Below are 12398 nucleotides of genomic sequence, written 5' to 3'. Positions count from 1 at the left end.
GTCTACGTGCGCTCGGCGCCCCGCCCACTCGACTGGCGACGGGTCCTTCTTTCCCCCATCTGCCCATCCCTTACTGTTGTTACGTAGTCGGCGCAAGTGGGCGGTTCCTAAAGTGGGCGTCCCTCCTGGCGCGGGATTGGGCAGCGAGAAGGACTTGTAAGCAAGTAATCTCGACGTGGCAGTGATTTCCTCGCCGAGGGAGGGGCGGGGAGGAGGAGGGAGGGGGAGGAGCCGCCGGTGCCGCCCTCGACCTGCCCCGTTGAGGCGAGGGAAGGGGGAGGGGGAGAGCGTGGAGGCTTCTTTTTCTGAAGCAATTTAATACATAATAATAATAGTAGATGGAATGGAGTATCCTGGGAAAGGGTATGGCTGGCAGCCATGCAGGCAGAAGTAAGACCCAGTGAATTTATTTTTTTTTTTTTAATTTTAAAAACCTTTATTATATTCCAACAGTTAAAAAAAACATATATACATCTTCCATAAAAAACAAAAACAAAAAACAAAAATAAGAATATACAGACCAAGTTTAAGTTCCTTGCTGCTTAAATACGCAAACCTTATACAAATCCATTACATTATTTGACTTCCCACCACCACGTTGAGAGCCATAACTCAACAATATATTCAGCAGTGTCTTCATCCAATCGCTATTGTTACCTCGCGGTTTTTATATCATACCGACTGAGACTTTAACATTTCCTAAAATCGATTCCATGTATGAGAGAAATTTATTCCAATCATTAATAAATTTATTGTTTCTTTGTTGCCTGATCTTCTGAGTCATCATTGCTATGTCCATGTATTCAATTACTTTATTCTGCCAATCACTAATCGTTGGAATGTTAGGTGTTTTCCAGCTCTGAGCTAACAGTATCCTTGCGGATACTGTTGCGTATTGGAAGAGGGTTTGGTCGTCTTTTTTAATTTCTTCTCCCACCATTCCTAAAAGGAATGCCTCGGCCTTTTTAGGGAATGTGTATTTTAGGACCTTTTTTAACTCATCGTAAACCAGCCCCCAAAACCTTTTAACTTCTTCACAGGACCACCACATATGAAAGAAGTCTCCCTCTTTCTTCTTACACTTCCAGCACGTCTTTTCCCCAGTTTTATGCATTTTGGCTAATTTTACTGGGGTGATGTACCACCTGTACATCATCTTCCCCATATTTTCTCGGATTCTGACGCAAGCTGAAAATTTCATGTCTTTAGTCCAGAGTTTTGTCCATCTTTCATATTCTATGGGGTGTCCTAAATCTATGGCCCATTTAATCATAACGTCTTTGATTTCCTCATCCATTGTATCCCACTCTAATAGCTGGTCATACATTTTAGATAGGAGTTTAGACTTTCCTTCTATTATTTCTAGTTGGAATTTAGATTTGTTCTTGCTCATTCCGGCTTTTTTATGTTCCCTCCAAACAGCATTGATTTGGTGGTATTGTATCCATCCCGTTAATTTGTCTTTTAATTCTTCGTAGGGTCTAATTTCCCATCCTTTATCCGATCTTCTTAGGAGGTCAGCATATGTCCACCTTTTACCTTCCATATTTAGTTTCTTAGTTACTAAAATATCAACGGGTGACAGCCACCATGGGGTATCTTTTTCTACTAATCTTTTACACCTATTCCACGCCTCCAACAGCGCTCCTCTTATAATATGGTTAGAAAATCCTTTGTGTGTTTTCCCCTTATCCTGCCACAGGTACGCATGCCACCCATGTCTAATATCAAAACCCTCTAAATCCAATAGGTCGGTATTGTCCAAAACTATCCATTCCTTGGTCCAACAAAGGCACGAAGCCTCATAATATAGTTGCAGGTTAGGGACCGCAAACCCTCCTCTGTCCCTCCTATCGGTGAGCAACTTATACTTAATTCTGGCCCTTTTACCCTGCCAGATAAATCTGGAAAGGGTCCTCTGCCAGTCTTTGAACATTGTTGTGCCCCTGACTACTGGGATATTTTGGAATAGGAATATCATTTTTGGAAGAATACTCATTTTAATGGCAGCCATTCTCCCCTCCCAGGAGAGTTTTAATCTGCTCCAGCTTTCCAAGTCTCTTTTACACTCTTTCCAGGTTCTATTATAATTATCTTCCACCAGATTTATATTTTTTGGGGTAATCCAGATACCCAGGTATTTAACCTTTTTTGATGCCATTATCCCGGATTCCAACTCGATTTTATTTTTAACTTGTTCATCAACGTTTTTTACCAGCATCTTCGTTTTAGTTCTGTTCAATCTAAAGCCAGATAGTCTACCAAACGCTTCCATTAACAAGACCCAGTGAATTTAATAGGATTTACTTCTGAGTAGCCAGTATTAGGATTGGCTGCAGGGCTGCCATCTCATACGCCTGAGAATACGCCCCACTGAACATCTCTTGCTTGCATTACAAGCATGCTCCAGCCTTTTGCGAGCTCTACTTTACAAGAAGGTTGGTTGTAATGGTTTTTGTTTTTGTTTTTTAGGTACAGTAATTTCAAGTATAGGCAGACAGGTACCTCTCTTAATTACCCCTCTGTGCATCAGTAAACGAGGGGAATTAAGACTAAGAGAGCTGAGTGGGGGCGGGGGTGCTCGTGTAATCTCACTGTATACAAGTTGTACAAGTCACAATAAAGTATTTCAATTCAATTCAATTAATGTATTGTGGCGTTTCTTGAGGCGTGAAAACCTTTCAGAGACATCTCTGCAAGGGCTACAAAATACAGTGGTACCTCGGGTTAAGAACTTAATTGTTCCAGAGGTCTGTTCTTAATCTGAAACTGTTTTTAACCTGAAGCACCACTTTAGCTAATGGGGCCTCCTGCTGCTGCCGTGCCGCCGGAGCATGATTTCTGTTCTCATCCTGAAGCAAAGTTCTTAACCCGAGGTACTATTTCTGGTCTAGCGGAGTCTGTAACCTGAAGCTTCTGTAACCCGAGGTACCACTGTAAGTGGGTTTATCTAAGTCAGACCTAAATATTTAGGCTATTCCTGTCCAGTTGGGGACACAGTGGGCCACCAGCTGAAGCTTGTTGGAAGGCACTCTGTGCCACTGAGGCCACCTGAGCCTTAAGCTACAGCAGTGGGTTTCTTGAGGAGTAGTTTTACCTTCTTCCTTCCACCCCCTCTGGAAAGGAGGCATTAATCCTCTCCATGGCCCAGCCAGCTGTCCCCTCCCTGCTAGTTTTTATCAGCCAAGAGGGGAAGGTTCCAAAGTGCAAGTGGTCACCCTGACCAAGCCAAGCACCTTGTCTACATCCTGAGGCCTTGCTAACTGAAACTCAACCAGCATAACAGGATTATGCAGTTATTTGGACACCTATCAATATTCATCTGCTGTAACAGTAGGGTCAAGGTCCTGGCGGATACAAGCGGTTTTATCCTCAAAATGCTTTTCAAACAAGTCACAGTGACCTGGAGTTTATTCTGTCACCTCATTCAGGCCAGACTGTCAAGCTACCCAGAAAAGCTCTGCTGGACAGCATAATGAGGGTGCAATGGAGGCAGCACAATATGCCTTCCCAAATTGCTCTTTGGGGACATTCTGCCTGCTCTAGGTAAAGGTAAAGGGACCCTGACTGTTAGGTCCAGTCGTGGTCGGCTCTCATCTCGCTTTACTGGCCAAGGGAGCTGGCATACAGCTTCCAGGTCATGTGGCCAGCATGACTAAGCCGCTTCTGGCGAACCAGAGCAGCGCACGGAAATGCCGTTTACCTTCTTGCTGGAGCGGTACCTATTTATCGACTTGCACTTTGACATGCTTTTGAACTGCTAGGTTGGCAGGAGCAGGGACCGAGCAATGGGAGCTCACCCTGTAACGGGGATTCGAACCACCAACCTGATCAGCAAGCCCTAGCTCTGTGGTTTAGACCACAGCGCCACCTGCGTCCCTCCTGCCTGCTGTAGGAGTGCCCATTTGCTTCCAGTATGCTCTGCTTGTATTTTTGAAAATCGAAAAACTCTTACAATAACATCATAAATCTCCAGTGCTCTTTTGTCCAACCTACAATTCTGTCTTCAGATTAAAACTTTCTTAGCTCCTGGAGAAGCTGGAAGTGTGGAACAAAGCTTATATTGGACTCATCTGCTGAGGCTGCATTAGCTTGGAAGACAGATCTGAACCCACACATCTTGCTTTCTGCCCTGTACGTTTTCATAGATGGTTGTGATTTAAACTGAAAATGTGGGCCATGGAGAAATGGTAGAGCTGTAGGAAACTTGAATCAATCTCTCTCTCTCTCTCTCTCTCTCTCTCTCTCTCTCTGTGTGTGTGTGTGTGTCTGTGGAGAGAGATGAGCTATAATTTCACTTTTGATTTTGTGCTTTCTGAATTTCTAGTCTTTATAAGACAGTTAGATAGGGGAAGATGATTATTCCCATGCGTCTACAATTCTCTCTGGTATTTTGACACAGGTTAGAATACCGCCAACCCCACCAAAGTAACATTGCCTGCTTTTTGGCACTTTCCACACACAAATGCTAGGGGAATTGTCTTTGTGCAACATTTGTTTGTTCTATCTGAAGCACTTTTACCCCTCTCTTCATCAGAAAAGCTTTCCAGTGATCAGAAATAAGGCAGACCCTGCCCTCAGACTTTGACTACACAAAAGCAGAAGAGATAGGGAAGTGGGAAAAAGCAAGCATAGGCACTGGATCTTAGTTACAAAGTTATTTTAATGACCTGCTGGAATAGAAAGAGTTCAAAGAGAGGATGAGACAAAAGGTGCTGGTCTCTTAGCTGGCCCAATGGATGGTCCGTCTTCCAATCTCTTCTTCAGCCTGATGGAACAGCTGCTGCTAGGTGATAGCTGATGGAGGGAGGAAGCTGCTGAGTGTGGCCTGCTTCTCCATTCTCACTCTGCTGCCACCCCATGAAAAGGCTGTTGCAAGAGAACTGTTGATTAGTGGGAAATGGAGCCATTGTTGAGGGCTCTATGGGTGTGGCTGTTAATTGTGCCACATTTTATTTGAAAGTGGTTGCTCTTTGAACATAGCACATTGTCTTGCCTTACATCAAGAAGCAAGGAATGGTACTCATCTTACAAGAAGGGCCAAGCTAGCCAATTCATAAAAGGAGTTGGCTTTGCTTAACTGTTGTCACTAGCTCAAATACAGTGGTGCCCCGCAAGACGAATGCCTCACAAGACAGAACACTCGCTAGACGAAAGGGTTTTCCGTTTTTGAGCTGCTTCGCAAGACAAATTTCCCTATGGGCTTGCTTTGCAAGACGAAAACGTCTTGCAAGTTTGTTTCCTTTTTCTTAACACCGTTAATACAGTTGCGACTTGACTTCGAGGAGCAACTCATAGAACACAGTGTACATAGTAGCCTTTTTTGAGGTTTTTAAAGACTTTGGTGATTTTTGAAGCTTTCCCAAAACTTCTTTTGCAGCCATTTGGTAAGTTAAGCTTTTAAAACTTTTTTGGGGGGTTTTGGATTTTGGGTTGGGGTGTTTGGAATTCAAGGACTTGGTGTTGGGAAGGGGTTTGCAAGAATCTGGAAGCTTGTGTTTTTTTCTGCATTTTTATGATTTTCTGTGACCATTGGTCCACTCTGCTGTTTTTTAAAAAAAATTCTGGATTTGAATTTCTATGTGCTGGGTGGCTGGGGGAACAGTTGGGGAGGGGTTTGCAAGAATCTGGAAGCTTGTGGGGTTTTTTCTGCATTTTTATGATTTTCTGTGACCATTGGTCCACTCTGCTGTTTTTTTAAAAAAATTCTGGGTTTGAATTTTGAAATGCTCTTTACAGTATGTGTGACTTTAAAGAGCACTTAATAAACTCTTGTTGTACCAAATTTGGCTTTGTTTGGACTTTTTTGACCATAGGAACGCATTAATTGATTTTCAATGCATTCCTATGGGAAACCGTGCTTTGCAAGACGAAAAATTCGCTAGACGAAAAAATTCGCGGAACGAATTAATTTCGTCTTGCGAGGCACCACTGTAATGGGAGTATGCATTGTTAAATAATGTGTGTTATAGCTCCATGCATGTATCCCACATTGTAGATAGACTGATAGTCTTAGAATAACACGTTGAAAGCAAATCATTGGGGACTCATTGTGAGTTTTCTTTCCCATTTCTTCATCATGGTTATAATCCACAAAATCTTCACTCCACAAGTATACATCTACAAAAGAATACCATCCTCAGTGAGATCATGACACATGTTCTCAACACTACTTCATAGTTTCAACAGCTCCTGATTTTCCACATGATCGTATTTTAATTCCCTTGTTTCTGAGTTGTTCTTTTCTGCTTTGGAAAATATCTGCACACAACTTTTCTACTTTGAGTGATTTATCTGGAAGAAATACTCCAATGAGAAGATTCCATATGTATACAGTGGTACCTCAGGTTAAGTACTTAATTCGTTCTGGAGGTCTGTAACCTGAAACTGTTCTTAACCTGAAGCTAATGGGGCCTCCTGCTGTTGCCGCGCCGCCGGAGCACAATTTCTGTTCTCATCCTGAAGCAAAGTTCTTAACCTGAAGCACTATTTCTGGGTTAGCGGAGTCTGTAACTTGAAGCATCTGTAACCTGAAGTGTCTGTAACCCGAGGTACCACTGTACTGCAAATGCACACTGAAATTTCCTACATTTCACTACCAGCTTTTGAAAGAACAAGGTAGCAAACATTTTCAAAGCTCTATGTCCTTATTTCCCAATATCCTAAAATCCCTCACAGGGCCAGTCTTCAAGAAGCAGCTTGGTCAGGCACAGCGGTGGAGCTTCATGCTCTGGCACCGGCGGGGGGCGGAGAGCAGGCCGGGGTGGGGCTGGCATGCGTCCTGGGGGCGGGGTGCACCACCTGCAGGGGCATGGCGCCCAGCGTGGGCAGGAGGGCAGCTGCGATGGCACCCCACTGGGATCGCGCTCTCAGGGGCGGTGCACTCTCCTCGCACTCCTCTTCCTCCAGTGGTCAGGCACCTGCTGTGGGTCACACCTCAGCGGAGGACCTGTTGACAAGTCCCCTGGACCTGCACTTTCTCCTCACCTTTTCAGTGTGCCTGTTGAAGGGTCACAGGCTTCAATCTGCTTGGGAAACATCTATAGCTCAGTGGTAGAACATCTCCTTTGAATGCAGAAGATCCCAGGCTCAATCTTCGGTGTCTCTGAGATCCCAGATCACTGTTGCCAGTCAGTGAATTCTGGGTGCTGAGCGTTGTTAGGAGACCCCTATTCTCATGCAGCTACAATTCACCAAGCTCCCTGTGAAGAGGAGTTGGTTGGTAAACCAAGGTTAACTCTGTGAGGGGATTCCTAAAAACTTTGAGCACCCTCAACAAATTACAGGCCCCAGTATTCTTTGGAGGAAGCCATGAATGTTGAAAGTGGTATCATAGTGCTTTAAATGTATGGTATGAATGTGGTCAGTGTCAACAATACTGAGCTAGATGGTCTGCCTCAGACCATCCTGTTTTCACCTGTCTCTCATTCTGGCCCAGAGGAAATGAGGAAGTAAACAATTGACGTGGAGAGCAGCAGCAGCAGCAGCAGCAGTTGCCGTTGCCCTGAGCCACCTTGCTCCTTTTCTCTGTCTAGCAAGCAACCAGGGGGGCAGCGATGATGAGGCAGAGCAGCAGCAGGCACCAATGGCTGGGAGGGGATGGACTCATGTAGGGAGGCCAGCCACTGATGCTGTTCATGGCTGAAGGGCTCATCAAAGCCTAGAGCTGGACCTGGGCAACTGCCTTGTAAGCTATTCTTCTGACTCCAAGCTTCCTCACAGATATTTGAGTACAGGAGTCAGGTCACACATGAATTCATGGAGAAGACCTTCCCTTTCTCCATTCTTGAGCCCCCAACAGGCCTGAACAGTACTAAAGGCTCTTTTTCCAGGTTGGATGGAGCCCTGAACAGGAGCACTCAATAAAATGTTTATACTATTTATTATTGTTAAATTTCTATACCACACTTCATCCGAGGATCACAGGGTGGTTTACAATATATCAACACAAAAATACATACCATAGTAAGAAACAAAAGCAATGGAATGGCTACATACAACATACACTTAAAGAAACCTGCCCCCTTCCCCCAATCCTAGGAACTATATTTTAGCCCTTGCAGAGTTGCAACTCCCAGCACACTTAACAAATTACGGTTCCCAGGATTCTTGGGTTTGCGTACGCTTTAAATGTACTTTGAATGTATGGTGTGTGAAGTATATTTTAAGCGGTCTATAAATGCTGCGTTGTAGGTCCCACTTGTAGGATCATAATATATAGGTACAAGGGATTCACCGGATCACATGTACTGTACAATATAAAGATGATCATGTAATAACTGTAGGGGTTACTCGTGCGCAAGTTGGTGCCACTCCTGGCTAGTTTGCCTTGTTAAACCTTTTCTGTCTGGACAGCCCTACACTTCGTGGCTGTTCAGTCGCTGGCAGAATCCGTCAGTGGGCGTTTCTTAAATCTTTTCCAGCATAAAAGTTGTTTGACTCCAAGTCTCCTCCTACTCTCCCTGTGCGGAAGTCTTCTGCGCAGGGTGGGCCCGTGCTCTCCTTGCTGATCTCCGGCAAAGAGTCCTGGAGCCCCCTCGCCGATTCCCCCATCTGCCCCCCTTTATCCCTGGTGTTACACTGATTTCCTTCCCCAGCTGGTGAGCCGCCTCTCCCCCTGCTGGGCCCTTCTCCAGCATCGTTTGAGAGCCTCGCCTCCGCCTCTGGCTCCGATGTCAGTTCCCTGACAGATCATTACCAAGAGTTTAGGCTTATTTTTAATACATAAAAGTGTTAACTCTCCAGTCGGCATTAGATGTATTTTTGCCATCCAAATTATCTCCCTACCATACTGCCATTTTGATATCACCTTGGAAAGATGCTTCAATGGTTTGAACACGTTCTTGGCCGCTGTTGTGACTAATGCTTATAAATAAAAGACACATTTGTCTTGGTGAAAAGGAGGTAGCAAATCTTTTTCAATGTCAGACATTACAATATGCCTATTATAAACCTCTTCTTAGAAGTGGCATATAATGGACAGTACAATGCATAAATGGATGATATACTTCACTGCCTCATAGCGTAGACACACTTATGTAAATTGACAGACATTCTTGTATATCTGTCATCATGATAAGCCGAGGTCGTTGTTTGAAAGTGAAGTGCCATGATGGATTCCCAGATGGTATAACACCAGTTCTAAAAATAAGTTTGCAGAGTGCGATCATGCTTTCTATGTGTGTTGGAGGGGGGGGGGAATAAATTGGCCACGATGGCCAACTATCGCCCAGTCTCAAATCTTCCATTCCTGGGCAAGGTGATTGAGCGAGCGGTTGCCGAACAACTCCAGGCACGCCTGGAAGAAGCGGACCATTTGGATCCCTTCCAGTCGGGATTCAGGCCTCATCATGGGACTGAAACTGCCTTGGTCGCACTGGTTGATGATCTCCGGCGGGCTAGGGACAAAGGTGAGAGCTGTTTCCTAGTTCTGCTGGATCTCTCAGCGGCGTTCAATACCATCGACCGTAGCATCCTTCTGGACCGTCTTGAGGGGCTGGGAGCTGGGGGCACTGTTATACAGTGGTTCCGCTCCTTCCTCCTGGGCCGTGTTCAGAAAGTGGTGGTGGGGGATGAGTGTTCAGACCCCTGGGCTCTCACTTGTGGGGTGCCTCAGGGTTCTGTCCTCTCCCCCATGCTTTTCAACATCTACATGCGGCCGCTGGGAGAGATCATCAGGAGGTTTGGGCTGGGTGTTCATCAGTATGCGGATGACACCCAGCTCTACCTCTCTTTTAAATCAGAACCAGTGAAGGCGGTGAAGGTCCTGTGTGAGTGTCTGGAGGCGGTTGGAGGATGGATGGCGGCTAACAGATTGAGGTTGAATCCTGACAAGACAGAAGTACTGTTTTGGGGGGACAGGAGGCGGGCAGGTGTGGAGGATTCCCTGGTCCTGAATGGGGTAACTGTGCCCCTGAAGGACCAGGTGCGCAGCCTGGGAGTCATTTTGGACTCACAGCTGTCCATGGAGGCACAGGTCAAATCTGTGTCCAGGGCAGCTGTTTACCAGCTCCATCTGGTACGTAGGCTGAGACCCTATCTGCCTGCGGACTGTCTCGCCAGAGTGGTGCATGCTCTGGTTATCTCCCGCTTGGACTACTGCAATGCACTCTACGTGGGGCTACCTTTGAAGGTGACTCGGAAACTACAACTAATCCAGAATGCGGCAGCTAGACTGGTGACTGGGAGCGGCCGCCGAGACCATAAAACACCAGTCTTGAAAGACCTGCATTGGCTCCCAGTACGTTTCCGAGCACAATTCAAAGTGTTGGTGCTGACCTTTAAAGCCCTAAACGGCCTCGGTCCAGTATACCTGAAGGAGCATCTCCACCCCCATCAGTCTGCCCGGACGCTGAGGTCCAGCGCCGAGGGCCTTCTGGCGGTTCCCTCATTGCGAGAAGCAAAGCTACAGGGAACCAGGCAGAGGGCCTTCTCGGTAGTGGCGCCCGCCCTGTGGAACGCCCTTCCAGCAGATGTCAAAGCGATAAACAACTACCTGACATTCAGGAGACATCTTAAGGCAGCCCTGTTCAGGGAAGTTTTTAACGTGTGATATTTTACTGTATTTTTGGTTTTTATGGAAGCCGCCCAGAGTGGCTGGGGAGGCTCAGCCAGATGGGCGGGGTATAAATAATATATTATTATTATTATTATTATTATTATTATTATTATTATTATTATTATTATTATATTGCTATAGATGTTTACCCACCGTGAAAATTGGGTGTTATATATTCCTTACTCGAACATTTATTTTACATATAACATGACTTCGTGATAGCTTCTACACCATATATGTGCAGTATCTCTAATTAGCCATTAAGAGATTCACACTGTTTATGCTAGCTGGTACCGTAATTTGCAGCTCTGCTCCATCAGACAATTTTTAGGTAGTCTGTCATCTAACATTAGTTGCAGTCTGACCCAATGCATATGAACCTGAGCTTCAGTTGAGGGAATCCCAGCTTCGGCGTGTAGGAGTGCTGGACGGTGGGGGTGAGGGAATGAAAAATAATGCTCCGCAAAACTGAATTTATACGATCTCATTGGAAAGACCGGCTGCATCAAGCATCTCCAACCCCTAAAATGTGGCAGTTGTATATATATAAGAAAAACTGTTTAAGAAATGGTGCCTGAGTCTGATTTTTTCATCTTCCCTCTTTGTCTCTTTTCCTTTGTGTGTTGTGTTGTGTTTGTTTATTTGTTTAGATTGTAAGCCTGTGAGCAGGAACTGTCTTTTTTTAATTGATGATATGCATGTAAGCCACTCTGGAAGTCTTTCTGGCTTTGGGGGATGCAAAACATACATACATACATACATACATACATACATACATACATGAGTGGAACCAACAACGCTATAGTTCTCGTCTGCCTACATAAGACTTCTGGGCACCACAGTTCAATAAGGACACTGACAAACTGGAACGTGTCCAGAGGAGGGCAACCAAAATGGTCAAAGGCCTAGAAATGATGCCTTATGAGGAACGGCTAAGGGAGCTGGGCATGTTTAGCCTGGAGAAGAGGAGGTTAAGGGGTGATATGATAGCCATGTTCAAATATATAAAAGGATGTCACATAGAGGAGGGAGAAAGGTTGTTTTCTGCTGCTCCAGAGAAGCGGACATGGAGCAATGGATCCAAACTACAAGAAAGAAGATTCCACCTAAACATTAAGAAGAACTTCCTGACAGTAAGAGCTGTTCGGCAGTGGAATTTGCTGCCAAGGAGTGTGGTGGAGTCTCCTACTTTGGAGGTCTTTAAGCAGAGGCTTGACAACCATATGCCAGGAGTGCTCTGATGGTGTTTCCTGCTTGGCAGGGGACTCAATGGCCCTTGTGGTCTCTTCCAACTCTATGATTCTATGATTCTATGATTCTATGATTCTATGATTCTATGACTTTAGTTAGCTTCAGCTCCAGAGGACAGGAGTCAAGAGGGTGCTGAAGAATCCAGGGAGTCTCCCTCTCCTGCTGGGACAAGTTCTCCTCCCGCCTGGTCTCTAAGAACATGCAGAATAATGAGAGCAGAAGAGAGATCAGCAGTGCACACATGCAGTTTAAGACTGCTTGGGAAACATCTGAGAGAGGAGGAGCCCTAGAAAGGGTGGAAGGCAGGGACCTTCAGTCCTGGCAATGGCTCCATAGGGGCAAGACCTACTGGAAAGTGTCACTGAGTTAGCATCCCAATTCCTTGAACGGTTAACTCCACTGACAACAACGGAGCCTTTGGCAATGCCACAGGGACGGATTTAGGTTTGATGGGGCCCTAAGCAACTGAAGGTACTGGGGCCTTTTATATGTCCAGCTGTCATTTATCAACAACAAATTGTTTCTGTTTTTGTGTTGAATATATGCTATATGGTAATTTATGGACCTAATAGGTATCTAAAGCCATTTG

General features: G+C 45.3%; 1 protein-coding gene across 1 annotated transcript in view; it reads right to left on the bottom strand.

Annotated features, from left to right (window-relative positions):
* Positions 1-12398, bottom strand: part of LAPTM4B (lysosomal protein transmembrane 4 beta) — a 133877-nt gene that overhangs the window by 82653 nt on the left and 38826 nt on the right. The window lies entirely within an intron of this gene.

This window comes from Podarcis vaucheri, assembly GCF_965113315.1.
Source record: "Podarcis vaucheri genome assembly, chromosome: 8".
NCBI classification, from domain to species: Eukaryota; Metazoa; Chordata; class Lepidosauria; order Squamata; family Lacertidae; genus Podarcis; species Podarcis vaucheri.
Note: the sequence above shows the minus strand (reverse complement) of the source record. Positions and strands in the feature narration are given on the sequence as shown.